Genomic DNA, 16,468 nt, shown 5'->3' on the forward strand with positions numbered 1-16,468 from the left:
GTGTTGTGAAATCTGTTATGAATGTATTGTAACGTTTTAAAAATTGTATAACAGCCTTAATTTTGCCGGACCAACAATATTGGCACCCTTCGTAAATATGAGCAAAACGGGCTGTGAATTTTGTTTCTTTATTGTTTATCCTCTTGGTCTTTCATTCAAAAAAATACATTCTTATCATAAAACAAATATTTTTCTCAAATAAATGTGTGCCACAATTATTGGCACCCCTTCTTTCAATACTTTGTGCAACCTCCCTTTGCCAAGATAACAGCTCTGAGTCTTCTCCTATAATGCGTAATGAGTTTGGAGAACACATGGCAAGGGATCTGAGACCATTCCTCCATACAGAATCTCTCCACATCCTTCAGATTCCGAGGTCCACACTTGTGGACTCTCCTCTTCAGCTCATCCCACAGGTTTTCTATGGGGTTTAGGTCAGGGGACTGGGATGGCCATGGCAAAACCTTGATTCTATGGTCAGTGAACCATTTTTGTGTTGATTTTGAGGTGTGCTTTGGATCATTGTCCTGCTGGAAGATCCAACCACGGCCCAGTTTATGCTTCCTAGCAGAGGCAGTCAGGTTTTGATTTAATATCTGCTGGTACTTGATGGAGTCCATGATACCATGTATCCTAACAAGTTGTCCAGAGCCTTTGGAAGAAAGACAGCCCCACAACATCAAAGATCCACTACCATACTTCACAGTGGGGATGAGGAACTTTTCTGCATGGCTATCTTTCTGTCTACGCCAAACCCACCTCTGGTGTTTGTTTCCAAAAAGCTCTATTTTGGTCTCATCTGACCATAGAACCCGGTCCCATTGAAAGTTCCAGTAACGTTCGGCAAACTGTAGGCGTTTGAGTTTGTTGTTTGATGACAGCAAAGGCTTTTTTATGGCAACCCTCCCAAACAACTTGTGGTTATGTAGGTGGCATCTGATCGTAGTTTTGGAGACTTTCTGACCCCAAGACCCAACTAACATATGCAATTCTCCAGCTGTGGTCCTTGGAGATTTTTTGGCCACTCAAACCATCCTCCTCACTGTGCGTGGGGTCAATATAGACACACGTCCTCTTCCAGGCCGATTCTTAACATCTCCAGTTGCTTTAAACTTCTTAATTATTGCCAGTATGAAAAATGTATGCACTCACTAATTGTAAGTCGCTCTGGATAAGAGCGTCTGCTAAATGACTAAAATGTAAATTGGATCACTAAAAATAAATACTGGAAATGGGCATTTTCAACCATTGAGCTATTTTCTTATAGCCATTTCCTGATTTGTACAGCTCAACAACCTTTTGTCGCACATCATTACTGTGCGGGATGTTCCCCAATGCTGGAAGGGGGGCCTGAGTGAAAAAGTTTGGGAACCCCTGATGTATGGAATTCCCTTCCATCTCATATTGCTCAAATGAACAACAATCCTGGTTTCAAAAAACAGATAAAGCAACAACTCACGGCACAACTCCTCTCCCCTATTTGACCTAGATATTTTGTGTGTATGTATTGATAAACTGTATAGGCTATGTGTTCTGTTTTTAAATGTATGTAGTTCTGTCCTTGAGCTGCTAGTCTATTCATGTTCGATATTATTTCATGTTTCATGTTCTGTGTGGACCCCAGGAAGAGTAGCTGTGGCTTTCGCAACAGCTAATGGGGATCCTAATAAAATACCAAAAACCTAAATGTTGACTAACCTGCCGGCACTGTATCTGCTTGCACGTGCCAACACCATAGTAAACACATTTGCTATTTAACGCAACAGTTTTTATGACAAAACTATCAGAATAGTTGTTGTTTTTTAAATCGGTACATGAAAACTTTACCAAAAAGGACATTTTGTGTACACAATGTCATAAGGCACTGATTTTTATCCACAACAAGTCTGTTTTGGTGGAAACACTACTGGTGGGAACATTTTCTTTATGCGGATTTTAGAATATTCGCATTAAAAAAATCTGTCGCCAATTGTATAGAAACCTAGCTAATGACTCTCCCTTTAAACTGCCCCTAATTTACAAATGTTTTGCTACAACTTCCAAGTCCATTGTAGAGGATCAGCTTAAGCAAAGTGAGGTGTAGAATCACTGATCTATAAATACTATTCCCTGCCAAATGATAGGCTTGGTGCAATTAAGATTTTAGCCCCTTTTTCGTGGTTTCCAATTGGTAGTTACAGTCTTGTCCCACCACGGACTCGGGAGAGGCGAAGGATTTTCTCCCTGCAGCAAACTTAGTGGGTAATGCTGGCAATACTGGTAAAAAAAAACATAAAAATACAGTGCCTTGCAAAAGTATTCATCCCCCTTGGCGTTTTTCCTATTTTGTTGCATTACAACCTGTAATTTAAATTGATTTTTATTTGGATTTCATGTAATGGACATACACAAAATAGTCCAAATTGGTGAAGTGAAATGAAAAAAATAACTTGTTTCAAAAAATTCAAAACAATAAATAACGGAAAAGTGGTGCGTGCATATGTATTCACCCCCTTTGCTATGAAGCCCCTAAATAAATAAAGTCCACCTGTGTGCAATCTAAGTGTCACATGATCTGTCACATGATCTCAGTATATATACACCTGTTCTGAAAGGCCCCAGAGTCTGCAACACCACTAAGCAAGGGGCACCACCAAGCAAGCGGCACCATGAAGACCAAGGAGCTCTCCAAACAGGTCAGGAACAAAGTTGTGGAGAAGTACAGATCAGGGTTGGGATATAAAAAAATATCAGAAACTTTGAACATCCCATGGAGCACCATTAAATCCATTATTAAAAATTGGAAAGAATATGGCACCAGAACAAACCTGCTAAGAGAGGGCCACCCACCAAAACTCACGGACCAGGCAAGGAGGGCATTAATCAGAGAGGCAACAAAGAGACCAAAGATAACCCTGAAGGAGCTGCAAAGCTCCACAGCGGAGATTGGAGTATCTGTCCATAGGACCACTTTAAGCCGTACACTCCACAGAGCTGGGCTTTACAGAAGAGTGGCCAGAAAAAAGCCATTGCTAAACTAACACGTTTGGTGTTCGCCAAAAGGCATGTGGGAGACACCCCAAACATATGGAAGAAGGTACTCTGGTCAGATGAGACTAAAATTGAGCTTTTTGGCCATCCAGGAAAACGCTAGCATGGTGGTGGCAGCATCATGCTGTGGGGATGTCTTTCATCGGCAGGGACTGGGAAACTGGTCAGAATTGAAGGAATTATGAATGGCGCTAAATACAGGGAAATTCTTGAGTGAAACCTGTTTCAGTCTTCCAGAGAATTGAGACTGGGACGGAGGTTCACCTTCCAGCAGGACAATGACCCTAAGCATACTGCTAAAGCAACACTCGAGTGGTTTAAGGGGAAACATTTAAATGTCTTGGAATGGCCTTGTCAAAGTCCAGACCTCAATCCAATTGAGAATCTGTGGTATGACTTAAAGATTGCTGTACACCAGCGGAAACCATCCAACTTGAAGGAGCTGGAGCAGTTTTGCCTTGAAGAATGGGCAAAAATCCCAGTGGCTAGATGTGCCAAGCTTATAGAGACATACCCCAAGAGACTTGCAGCTGTAATTGCTGCAAAATGTGGCTCTACAGAGTATTGACTTTTGGGGGGTGAATAGTTATGCACGCTCAAGTTTTCTGTTTTTTTTGTCTTATTTCTTCTTTGTTTCACAATAAAATATATTTTGCATCTTCAAAGTGGTAGGCATGTTGTGTAAATCAAATGATACAAACCCCCAAAAAATCTATTTTAATTTCAGGTTGTATGGCAACAAAATAGGAAAAATGCCAAGGGGGGTGAATTCTAGATTTGTTACTGTCATTGTTGCACCATTGCTACAGCAAAAATGGATTGTTTCTAGCACAAACAGGTAAAAAGATATGATCCATATTACCAGTGCAAAGTTTTTTTCTTCCTATCGTGAATTGGCTTTATATTCATAAACCATTTTGCTGGCTGTTCCAAAACCACTTGCGAGAATTTGTTTACACATTGTTCAGTCATGTAACCTCATTAGCTAGCTAGCTATCTATTGAGCATGTCTGGGACCTGTTGGATCGGAGAGTGAGGGCTAGGGCCATTCCCCCCAGAAATGTCTGGGAACTTGCACGTGCCTTGGTGGAAGAGTGGGGTAACATCTCACAGCAAGAACTGACAAATCTGGTGCAGTCCATGAGGAGGAGATGCACTGCAGTACTTAATGCAGCTGATGGCCACACCAGATACTGACTGTTACTTTTGATTTTGAACCCCCCTTTGTTCAGGGACACATTATTCAATTTCTGTTAGTCACATGTCTGTGAAACTTGTTCAGTTTATGTCTCAGTTGTTGAATCTTGTTATGTTCATACAAATATTTACACATGTTAAGTTTGCTGAAAATAAACGCTATTGACAGTGAGAGGACGTTAGATACGCTTCTCAAACCTGACGGTGACATAATGTAGTGATGAGAATACTTGATGATTACTTTTCCTCTTATTTTGACCACTGACCTTCTGCGGATGGCAGCATTCTGAACCCATGGAATGTTAGTGGCCCCAAGGGTAAGGATTCCATCGTTGTTGTTGCCCACACCTGTCAATCAGAGAGGAGGTTTGAGAACTCTATATAAGCCTGTTGCTCATATAGAACACGCATTGAAACGGAAAGGTTCAAGTCAACTGATGCAGAAGCTTAGGTTTAAAGTCTTCTCTGATGAGGTGTTTGTTTGGTCTGAAGTGTAAAGGCTGTCTTGGTAGATAGTGGGGAGTGGGTGTAGTGACTAATCTCTCACGTTGCATCTGTACCAGGAACTCTGTCTTGATCCGCCGGGCTGCCTCACTCTCATTCTCATTCCTGGAGCCACAGAGCGAGTCCACCTCGTCAATAAAGATGATGGAGGGCTTGTGTGTCACACCCTGGCTCTGGGACTCATTATGTTGAGCCAGGGTGTGTTCATTCTATGTTTTCTGTTTCTATGTTGGGTGTTCTAGGTTGTTTATTTCTATGTTTGACTGAGTGACTCCCAATCAGAGGCAACGAGTGTCAGCTGTGTGCTGGTTGTCTCTGATTGGGAGCCATATTTAACTGTCTGTGTTTCACTTTGTGTTTGTGGGTTTTTGTTCCGTGTTCGGTCATTGTCACTGAGGACTTCACGAGTCGTTTATTGTTTTGTTATTTCGTGTGTATGCTTTAATTAAATAAAGCAAGTATGTTCGCAACTAACGCTGCGCTTTGGTCCACTCCTTCATAGGACGTTCGTGACAGAAAAACCCACCATAAAAGGACCAAGCAGTGTGTCCAGGAGCAGGCAGACTGGACATGGGAGGAAGCACCAGGAAAGGAGATGGAGAGGCTGGCGATGGCCCAGGTGGGCAAATCGTGGTCCTGGGAGGACATGCTCGGGGGCAAGGGACCTTGGGGTAGGATTAAGGCCCTGGCGAGAGAGGACCAGCGGCGTCAGCAGTGCCATTGTCGGACGGACGAGAGGCACCCCCAATAATTTTTTAGGGGGGGGCACACGGCATGGGCGACTGGGCAGCAGGAGGCTGCCACAGGGCGAAATGGGAGACGAGGAGAGAAGGCCACCGGGTTACGGGAGCCATTGGCGAGAGGAGGGAAGGAAGTTGTAGAGGCACGGCGAGAGGTACTGAGGTGTATTGCCAGTCCGGTCCGGCCCGTTCCTGATCCCCGTTTAAGGCCAGTGGTGTGTGTTCCCAGTACGGTCCGGCCTGTTCCTGCTCCACGCACCAAGCCTACGGTGTGCGTCGACAGCCCAGCCCGGCCTGTTCCTGCTCCACGCACCAGGCCTACGGTGTGCGTCGCCAGCCCTGTCCGGCCTGTCCCTGCTCCACGCACCAAGCCTACGGTGTGCGTCGACAGCCCAGTCCGGCCTGTCCCTGCTCCACGCACCAAGTCTACGGTGTGCGTCGACAGCCCAGCCGGGCCTGTCCCTGCTCCACGCACCAAACCTACGGTGTGCGTCGCCAGCTCAGCCCGGCCTGTTCCTGCTCCACGCACCAAGCCTACGGTGTGCGTCGCCAGCCCTGCCCGGCCTGTTCCTGCTCCACGCACCAAGCCTACGGTGTGCGTCGCCAGCCCTGTCCGGCCTGTTCCTGCTCCACGCACCAAGCCTACGGTGTGCGTCGACAGCCCAGCCCGGCCTGTCCCTGCTCCACGCACCAAACCTACGGTGTGCGTCGCCAGCCCAGCCCGGCCTGTTCCTGCTCCACGCACCAAGCCTACGGTGTGCGTCGCCAGCCCTGCCCGGCCTGTCCCTGCTCCACGCACCAAGCCTACGGTGTGCGTCGCCAGCCCTGTCCGGCCTGTCCCTGCTCCACGCACCAAGCCTACGGTGTGCGTCGACAGCCCTGCCCGGCCTGTTCCTGCTCCACGCACCAAGCCTACGGTGTGCGTCGCCAGCCCTGTCCGGCCTGTTCCTGCTCCACGCACCAAGCCTACGGTGTGCGTCGACAGCCCAGCCCGGCCTGTCCCTGCTCCACGCACCAAACCTACGGTGTGCGTCGCCAGCCCAGCCCGGCCTGTTCCTGCTCCACGCACCAAGCCTACGGTGTGCGTCGCCAGCCCTGCCCGGCCTGTCCCTGCTCCACGTACCAAGCCTACGGTGTGCGTCGCCAGCCCTGTCCGGCCTGTCCCTGCTCCACGCACCAAGCCTACGGTGTGCGTCGTCAGCCCAGCCCGGCCTGTCCCTGCTCCACGCACCAAGCCTACGGGGTGCGTCGCCAGCCCGGCCCGGCCTGTCCCTGCTCCACGCACCAAGTCTACGGTGCGCGTCGCCAGCCCGGTCCGGCCTGTTCCTGCCACTCGCACCAAGTCTACGGTGCGCGTCGCCAGCCCGGCCCGGCCCGGCCCGTTCCTGCCATTCGCACCAAGCCAGGGGTGCGAGTCGTCAGTCCGGCACAACCCGTGCCTGGGTCATCGGTGCCAATTCAGGTACCGCTCTACTGCTCCACTAAGGAGCTGAAGCCTACCGCTCCTGCTACGTCCAGTCCAGCTCCAGCCAGCGGGGCCAGACCGGACCAGGGGCGCTATGGGGGGTTTGTTGGAGGGTGGTGGGCAAGCCCGGAGCCGGAGCCGCCGCCGAGGAGGAATGCCCACCCAGCCCTCCCCTGTTTTGCTCGTATTTAGGCGCGGTCGCAGTCCGCGCCTTTGGGGGTACTGTCACACCCTGGCTCTGGGACTCATTATGTTGAGCCAGGGTGTGTTCATTCTATGTTTTCTGTTTCTATGTTGGGTGTTCTAGGTTGTTTATTTCTATGTTTGACTGAGTGACTCCCAATCAGAGGCAACGAGTGTCAGCTGTGTGCTGGTTGTCTCTGATTGGGAGCCATATTTAACTGTCTGTGTTTCACTTTGTGTTTGTGGGTTTTTGTTCCGTGTTCGGTCATTGTCACTGAGGACTTCACGAGTCGTTTATTGTTTTGTTATTTCGTGTGTATGCTTTAATTAAATAAAGCAAGTATGTTCGCAACTAACGCTGCGCTTTGGTCCACTCCTTCATACGACGTTCGTGACATTGTGCTGGCGGGCAAGATCAAACAGGTTCTTCACCAGTCTGACGGATGGAGAGAAAAAGAGAGGCACAAAATTAAACAGGATACGTAAGTATCAGTGAGAAAGAATGAGATCCAATCAGTTGTGGATGCATAATGGGGATTTACACAAACAGTAGAATTACAAATAAAAATTATATCTCACTTCTCACTCTCTCCAAGCCACTTGGACATGAGGTCTGATGATGACACAGAGAAGAAGGTGGAGTTGTTGGCTTCTGTGGCTACTGCTTTGGCCAGGTAAGACTTTCCTGTCCCAGGGGGTCCAAAGAGCAGAATCTCCATGGAGTGCGTTTCCCTGCAACCAGAGACAAATTCAAGCATAATGAACAAATAGACAGAATACACATAAAGTATTATCTCGTTATGGTGACACGTCCACGCAGATGATAGTGAGAAAGATTATGTGTGTGAGAAATAAAGACAGTCTAACCTGTGAAGAGGTGAGGGAATTTAATGGGCAGGATTACAGCTTCCTTCAAGGCCTCCTTAGCTCCCTCCAGTCCAGCCACATCATTCCACCGGACATTGGGCTTTTCCATTACAATGACACCTGTACCAGGACAAGGATCAGTTAAGCATCCAAGTTAATTTCCTTCATGTACATGACAGACACAGTTTAGACAGCAGACACGTGAAAGTGGAGACATAAACACACTCACCCATTAGTTGCTCCAGCAGTTTCTTTCACTCTGGGTTTTCACCCTCGCTGTCACTGTCACTCCTAGAAGGAATATACATGTGTAATGTGAAACAAATTACTTGGTGCTGGTGACTATGTGGCCCTTGTCATTGTCTGCAATGCATGCACAGTTTTGATTATCTATTTTCAAAGTGTTATTTCCTGGGTATGCTTGTGTTAATGCAGGACAGTGTCTGTGTGAACACATGTATGACAACAACTTACTTATCATTACTCTGTGCTTCCTTAACAGGCTTCTTCCCTGCTTTTTCTTAGTTCTTCAAGTAATCTTTGAGTTTCTCTGCCCGATCTAGGTACTGCATACACTTACCATGTATGCTCTCCTTTGCCTTGTCACTGTGTGCCTCATCTGGAGAAAATAAATAAAAAACATTACTTTTTAACCACCTTCCATCCATTAAGTATTTTCCAAATCAATGTTTACCTCCCAAAAACACAACCTATTTTCCACTCTGCACACTTTAAAAAATTGGACTGCGGTCAGGAGAAGAGTTCTTGTTCTTGTCCTCCTCTGTGGCTTTGGTCACAATATCTATTGCTTTCTGTGTGAGGGAAGAGAGAGGAAGGAATGAAAGATATACATGAAATCATCATGGTAAAGTCCAGTAACTGTGACAAGTAAAAGCTGACATTAACAGACAACAGTGGAGGCTGCGGAGGGGAGGACGGCTCATTATAATGGCCGGTATGGAGTCAAACACATGGTTTTCATGTGTTTGATACCATTCCATTCACTCCATTCTAGCCATTACTTCATTCCAGCCATTATTATGAGCTGTCCTCCCCTCAGCAGCCTCCACTGACAGATAAGTAATTACCTACTAGCCTAATACTTATAATAAATAGACTTGACTAGAAAAGACAAGACAATCCATTAAAGGAATACATAGCCTAAGTAACAGTAGCTGAGAAATCCCAACTCTCCACGTATAAGTACAACGAAGTTGAGTGCCGACGAGTGTGGACGGACTGGCGCTCCTACTACATCGAGTCGCTGTCAGTCGATACTTTATTAGTTGTGAAAATGTTACATCTTAAAGCCTTACTGTGTACCTATGTTTGTCCTGTGTAAAGTCAGGCCTTTCAATGTTTGCTGAAACCCATACTTTTTAATAAAACTTTCATCAAATACAACCAACCACTGACTGTTTCCTCGTTTCTGTTGCTCTAAGGCTGCATTTACACAGGCAGCCCAATTCTGATCTTTTTTCCACTAATTGATCTTTTGACCAATCACATCAGATCATGGGGCGGCAGGTAGCCTGGCAGTTAAGAGCATTGGGCCAGTAACTGAAAGTTTACTGGTTCGAATCTCCGAGCCAGTCAAGGTGGAAAGATCTGCCATTCTGCCATTGAGCAAGGCAGTTAACCCCCAAAACAACTGCCCCCCTCCAGCGCCGATGATGTCGATTAATAATAATTGGTCATTTAGCAGACGCTCTTATCCAGAGCGACTTACAGGAGCAATTAGGGTTAAGTGCCTTGCTCAAGGGCACATCGACAGATTTTTCACCTAGTCGGCTCAGGGATTAGAACCAGCGACCTTTCGGTTACTGGCACAACGCTCTTAACCACTAAGCTACCTGCCGCCCTAAGGCAGCCCCCCACACCTCTGATTCAGAGGGGTTGGGTTAAATGCGTAAGACACATTTCGGTTGGATGCATTCAGTTGTGGAACTGACTAGGTATCCCCTTTCTTTTCACATCAGCTCTTTTTCAGAGCTGATCTGATTGGTCAAAAGACCAATTAGTGAAAAAAAGATCACGATTGGGCTGCCTGTGTAAATGCAGCCTAAGATGACAACTCAGCGCAAATACACGTGCCAGTTGAATCTCAGATTACATAGGCCTGCGCCTACAAATACTCATTGTCCAAATGAGGAAACAGTCGGTGGTTGTATTTGACTAAAGGTTTATTTTAAAGTATGGATTTCAGGCCTCCTGAGTGGCGCAGCGGTCTAAGGCACTGCAGTGCTTGAGGCATCACTACAAATCCGGGTTCAATCCCGGGCTGTGTCGCAGCCGGCCTCGACCGGGAGACACATGAGGCGACGCACAATTGTCCCAACGTCATCCGGGTTAGGGGAGGGTTTGGCCGGCCGGGATGTCCTTGTCCCATCGCGCTCTAGCGACTCCTGTGGTGGGCCGGGCACATGCACGCTGACACGGTTGCCAGTTGTACAGGGTTTCTTCCGACACATTGGTGCGGCTGGCTTCCGGGTTAAGCGAGTAGTGTGTCAAGAAGCAGAGCGGCGTGGCAGGATCGTGTTTCGGAGGACTCCCAGAGTCCGTACGGGAGTTGCAGCGATGGGACAAGACTGTAACTACCAATTGGGAAGAAAAAGGGGTTAAAATAATTAATTAAAAAAGGTATAGATTTCTGCAAACAAAAAAAGGCCAGACTTTACATAGGTACACGGTAAGGATTTAAGATTTTACACTCGTCGCCACTCAACTCCCTTGTACAGTGCCTTCAGAAGGTATTCATACCCCTTGACTTATTCCACATTTTATTGTGCTACAGCCTGAATTCAAAATGGATTAACCATACTTTTTTTTCTCACCCATTTGCACACAATACCCCATAATGTCAAAGTGAACACATGTTTTTAGTGTATACTTGGCCTTGTGTTTAAGGTTATTGTCCTACTGAAAGGTGAAGTTGTCTCACAGTGTCTGTTGGAAAGCAGACTGAACCAGGTTTTCTTCTAGTATTTTGCCTGTTTAGCTCTATTTAGTTTATTTTTATCCAAAAAAAAAAACTCCCCAGTCCTTGCCGATGACAAACATACCCATAACATGATACAGCCACCACCATGCTTGAAAATATGAAGAGTGGTACTCAGTGATGTGTTGGATTTGCCCCATACATAACACTTTGGAAAAAGTCAAGGGGTGTTAATACTTTCTGAAGGTACTGTATGTGGAGAGTTGAGATTTCTCAGCTAAAGTAACAGTTACATGTGTCACTGACAACAAGTGTAGCTAGCTAGATACCTAGCTAGCTTAGACGCTATATGGTTAGTAGCTAATAAAATACAGTTCAATAACAGCTAACCCATTCATAGACGCTAACTACCTTTAGCGCCTATTGATGATAGTATCTTCTGGCCGGGGAAGTTTTATTAAGAGCCCCAACGCTCATTCTGAACGTTAAAACGCAGCACTTGCTGTACGGTTTTGGAAACATAAGGAATGTATCTTTCATATCAGCAAGAAATAATAATAAATAAATTAAAAAGGTTAAATTACTACATTTTGATAGGGTTAGGGTTCCCACACAGCCGTATTTCCATGTTACAGCGCTTGTTTACGGAAAACAGACGGAAGACAGTGGCATACCTATGCTAATAAGCTATCTGCGTCTCCGAACACCTGTGTTTAAACGGAAGACTGACGCCACAAACGTGTTGTCACTGATAAATACTGTTGGCTAGAACTGAGTTAAAACCGGTTAAAACAGTATACATTAAGTGTATATTTTGCATTTGTGACATTATTTTGATGTGATATGGAAGTAGAGGGCTTTATGTTTCTATAACCGTACCGCAAATGAGAATCGATTCACGTTTAGATGAAGTATTTGGCTGTTTTGGCTGCCAGAGACAATTTGCCTCTAAACAGAACATGTAAGGTCCTTGGACTATGAAAAGTTAGGCTACTTTAGTCCATTATTGGGCTAAATAAAAGCATACAATTTGACTGGTAACTAGTGCTAACTATAAGTTTAATTTATAATGTGGCTAGCAAGCTACACAATGAATTGGTATATACAGCCTGAAACTAATGCCTGCAAAATCGGGTAAATGTTCCTCCTCCAAGCCAGAAAGTTCGATACAATTACATTTAAATTTACTCAGTTGGTTTTCTGTGCGGTTTGTCCTTCAGCTGTTCGGAATTTGAGACTAAATGTCCACAGGAAAGTATTGTTTACCAGACTTTAGAGTCTTTAGAGAGCCGGTAGGTATATGGTTCAATAGCTATTGAACCAAGCATGCCATGACAAAGAAAATGGTATCTTCTGAATCAGGGGAGGATGGAGAACAATCCATACTTTTTTGTGGAAATGTTTACTTTTTTGGCACCGGTGGAGATGGTGGAGATGGTGGAAATCTTACGTGCTCCAACCCGACTTTGTTATTTTGGGACTTTTTAGTGTTTATCCTTACTTTTTTGTAGATAAAGCTCACACCATTATCACCTATGACCGCCAAGTACTTTTAAACTACGAATCGACAGCTAACCTCAACTTCGACCTCGATTTTGGCTCCTACTTCAACTCCGACTCAGCTTTTCCGTTGTTTACACCGGACCCTACTCCATTGTTCGGGCTACCCAAGTGCCACAAGCGAGGGTTAGAGTCCTTGTTAGACGCAGAGAAAAAATCGTCCAGCACTCCCCTCTGTTTTATTGGCAAATGTCAAATTCACTTGAGAACAAGATGGATGAGCTCCGTTTTAGAGTTTCCTACCAACGGGACGTGAAAAGCTGTAATATTGTATGCTTTTCAGAAACTTGGCTGACGGGTGATATGGACATAAAAGTCTAGGGTTTCTCCATGCTTCATAGCGACCACACAGCGGACTGGGGCAAAATCAAAGGGGGAGAAGTGTGCCTCTTCGTAAACAACAACTGGTGTGCAGCTTCAAGTGTGAAGGAAGTCACAAGCTTTTGCTTACCTGAACTAGAAGAGGCCTACCACGAGAGTTTTTATCTGTCATCATCACTGCTGTCTACATCCCACCACAAAACGAGAATAGCACTAAGTAGGCACTCAATGAGCTGTAATGCATTTTACCCCACTTTTACCAATATGTCTCCTGCACCACAAGAGGCGCTAACAATCTGGACGACTTTTACTCTACTCAGAGAAACGCATACAAGTCCCTCCCTCGCCCTCCCTTCGGCAAATCAGACCATGACTCCATCCTCCTTCCTGTTTTCAAGCAAAAACTCAAACAGGAAATACCAGTACGGAAGTGGTCAGACAAAAGCTGATGCTAAGCTACAAGACTTATTCGCTAGCACAGACTGGAATATGTTCAGGGATTCATCCGATAACATTGAGGAATTTACCACATCAGTCACGGGCTTCATCAATAAGTGCATCAATAACGTCATCCCCACAATGACCATATGTACGAACCCTCACCAAAAGCCAAGGATTACAGGCAGTATGAAGGAAGTTAGAGGTAGTTTTGCCAGCCAATGCTAACGAGCTGCACTCACATCTGTAACCATGAAATGCTTTGAAAGGCTGGTCATGGCACACATCAACACCATCAACCCAGACACCCTAGGCCCACAACAATTTGCATAACGCCCAAACAGATCCACAGATGATGCAACCTCTATTGCACTCCACACTGCTCTCTCCCACCTGGACAAGAGGAATACCTACAGTGCATTCGGAAAGAATTCAGACATCTTCCCTTTTCCACATTTTGTTACGTTACAGCCTTATTCTAAAATTGATGAAATTCTATTTTTCCCTCATCAATCTACACACAATACCCCATAATGACAAAGCAAAAACCGGTTTTTAGATTTTTTTGCAGATTTACACAACCAATTTTTTTAACACTTTTTTGGTTACTACATGATTCCATATGTGTTATTTCATAGTTTTGATGTCTTCACTATTATTCTACAATGTAGAAATAGTATAAATTAAGAAAAACCCTTGAATGAGTAGGTGTTCTAAAACTTTTGACCAGTAGTGTATAAAAAAAAAAGAAACAGAAATACCTTATGTACATAAGTATTAAGACCCTTTGCTATAAGACTCGAAATTGAGCTCAGGTGCATCATGTTTCCATTGATCATCCTTGAGATGTTTCTACAACTTGATTGGAGTCCACCTGTGGTAAATTCAATTGATTAGACATGATTTGGAAAGGCACACACCTGTCTATACAAGGTTCCACAGTTGACAGTGCATGTCAGAGCAAAGACCAAGCCATGAGGTCAAAGGAATTGTCCGTAGAGCTCAGAGACAGGATTGTGTCGAGGCACAGATCTGGGGAAGAGTATCAAAAAATGTCTGCAGCATTGAACGTCCCCAAGAACACAGTGGCCTCCGTCATTCTTAAACGGAATACATTTACATTACATTTTAGTCATTTAGCAGACGCTCTTATCCAGAGCGACTTACAGGAGCAATTAGGGTTAAGTGCCTTGCTCAAGGGCACATTAACGTCATTTAGCAGACGCTCTTAGCCAGAGCGACTCACAAATTGGTGCGTTCACCCTATAGCCAGTGGGATAACCACTTTACAATTTGGGGGGGGTTAGAAGGATTACTTTATCCTATCCCAGGTATTCCTTAAAGAGGTGGGGTTTCAAATGTCTCCGGAAGGTGGTGAGTGACTCCGCTGTCCTGGCGTCGTGAGGGAGCTTGTTCCACCATTGGGGTGCCAGAGCAGCGAACAGATAGGGGTGCCAGAGCAGCGAACAGCGAACTGATAGAATACGTTTGTAACCAGCAAGACACTTCCTAGAGCTGGCCGCCCGGCTAAACTGAGCAATTGGGGGAGAAGGGCCTTGGTCAGGGAGTTGACAAGAACATGATGGTTACTCTGACAGAGCTCCAGAGTTCCTCTGCGGAGATAGGAGAACCTTCCAGAAGGACAACCATCTCTGCAGCACTCCACCAATCAGGCCTTTATGGTAGTGTGGCCAGACGGAAGTCACTCCTCAGTAAAAGGCACATGACAGCCCGCTTGGAGTTTGCCAAAAGGCACCTAAAGGACTCTCAGACCATGAGAAACAAGATTCTCTGGTCTGATGAAACCAAGATTGAACTCTTTGGCCTGAATGCCAAGTGTCACGTCTGGAGGAAACCTGGCACCATCCCTACGGTGAAGCATGTTGGTGGCAGCATCATACTGTGGGGATGTTTTTCAGCGGCAAGGACTGGGAGACAAGTCAGGATCAAGGGAAAGATGAACAGAGTAAAGTACAGAGAGATCCTTAATGAAAACCTGCTCCAGAGCGCTCAGGATCTCAGACTGGGGCGAAGGTTCACCTTCCAACAGGACAATGACCCTAAGCACACAGCCAAGACAACGCTGGATTGGCTTCGGGACAAGTCTCTGAATGTCCTTGAGTGGCCCAGCCAGAGCCCGGACTTGAACCAGATTGAACATCTCTGGAGAGACCTGAAAATAGCTGTGCAGCGATGCTCCCCATCCAAACTGATAGAGCTTCAGAGGAACTGCAGAGAAGAATGGGAGAACCTCCCCAAATACAGGTGTGCCAAGGTTGTAGTGTCATACCCAAAAAGACTCAAGGCTGTAATCATTGTCAAAGGTGCTTCAACAAAGTACTGAGTAAAGGGTCTGAATACTTACAGTACCAGTAAAAGGTTACTATTTTCTACATTGTAGAATAATAGTGAAGACATCAAAACTATGAAATAACACACATGGAATCATGTAGTAACTAAAAAAGTGTTAAACAAATCAAAATATATTTTATATTTGAGATTCTTAAAAGTAGCCACTAGCTTTGCACACTCTCAACCAGCTTCACCTGGAATGCCTTTCCAACAGTCTTGAAGGAGTTCCCACATATGCTGAGCACTTGTTGGCTGCTTTTCCTTCAGTCTGCGGTCCAACTCATCCCAAACCATCTCAATTGGGTTAAGGTTGGGTGATTGTGGAGGCCAGGTCATCTGATGCAGCACTCCATCACTCTCCTTCTTGGTCAAAAAGCCCTTACACAGCCTGGAGGTGTGTTGGGTCATTGTCCTGTTGAAAAACAAATGATAGTCCCACTAAACGCAAACCAGATGGGATGGCGTACTGCTGCAGAATGCTGTGGTAGCCATGCTGGTTAAGTGTGCCTTGAATTCTAAATAAATCACTGACAGTGTCACCAGTAAAGCACCCCCACACCATCACACCTCCTCCTCCATGCTTCACGGTGGGAACCACACATGCAGAGATCATCCGTTCACCTACTCTGCGTCTCACAAAGACACAGCGGTTGGAACCAAAAATCTCAAATTTGGACTCATCAGACCAAAGGACAGATTTCCCCTGGTCTAATGTCCATTGCTCTTGTTTCTTGGCCCAGGCAAGTCTCTTCTTCTTATTGGTGTCCTTTAGTAGTGGTTTCTTTGCAGCAATTCGACCATGAAGTCCTGATTCACGCAGTCTCCTCTGAACAGTTGATGTTGAGGTGTGTCTGTTACTTGAACTTTGTGAAG

At 45.6% G+C, this 16,468-nt stretch overlaps 1 pseudogene; it reads right to left on the reverse strand.

Moving 5' to 3' along the window:
- Positions 1–4,406: 4,406 nt before the first annotated feature.
- On the reverse strand, positions 4,407–9,601 carry LOC121531497 (annotated as a pseudogene).
- Positions 9,602–16,468: the final 6,867 nt, after the last annotated feature.

The sequence above is a fragment of the Coregonus clupeaformis genome, chromosome 19 (assembly GCF_020615455.1).
Source record: "Coregonus clupeaformis isolate EN_2021a chromosome 19, ASM2061545v1, whole genome shotgun sequence".
NCBI classification, from domain to species: domain Eukaryota; kingdom Metazoa; phylum Chordata; class Actinopteri; order Salmoniformes; family Salmonidae; genus Coregonus; species Coregonus clupeaformis.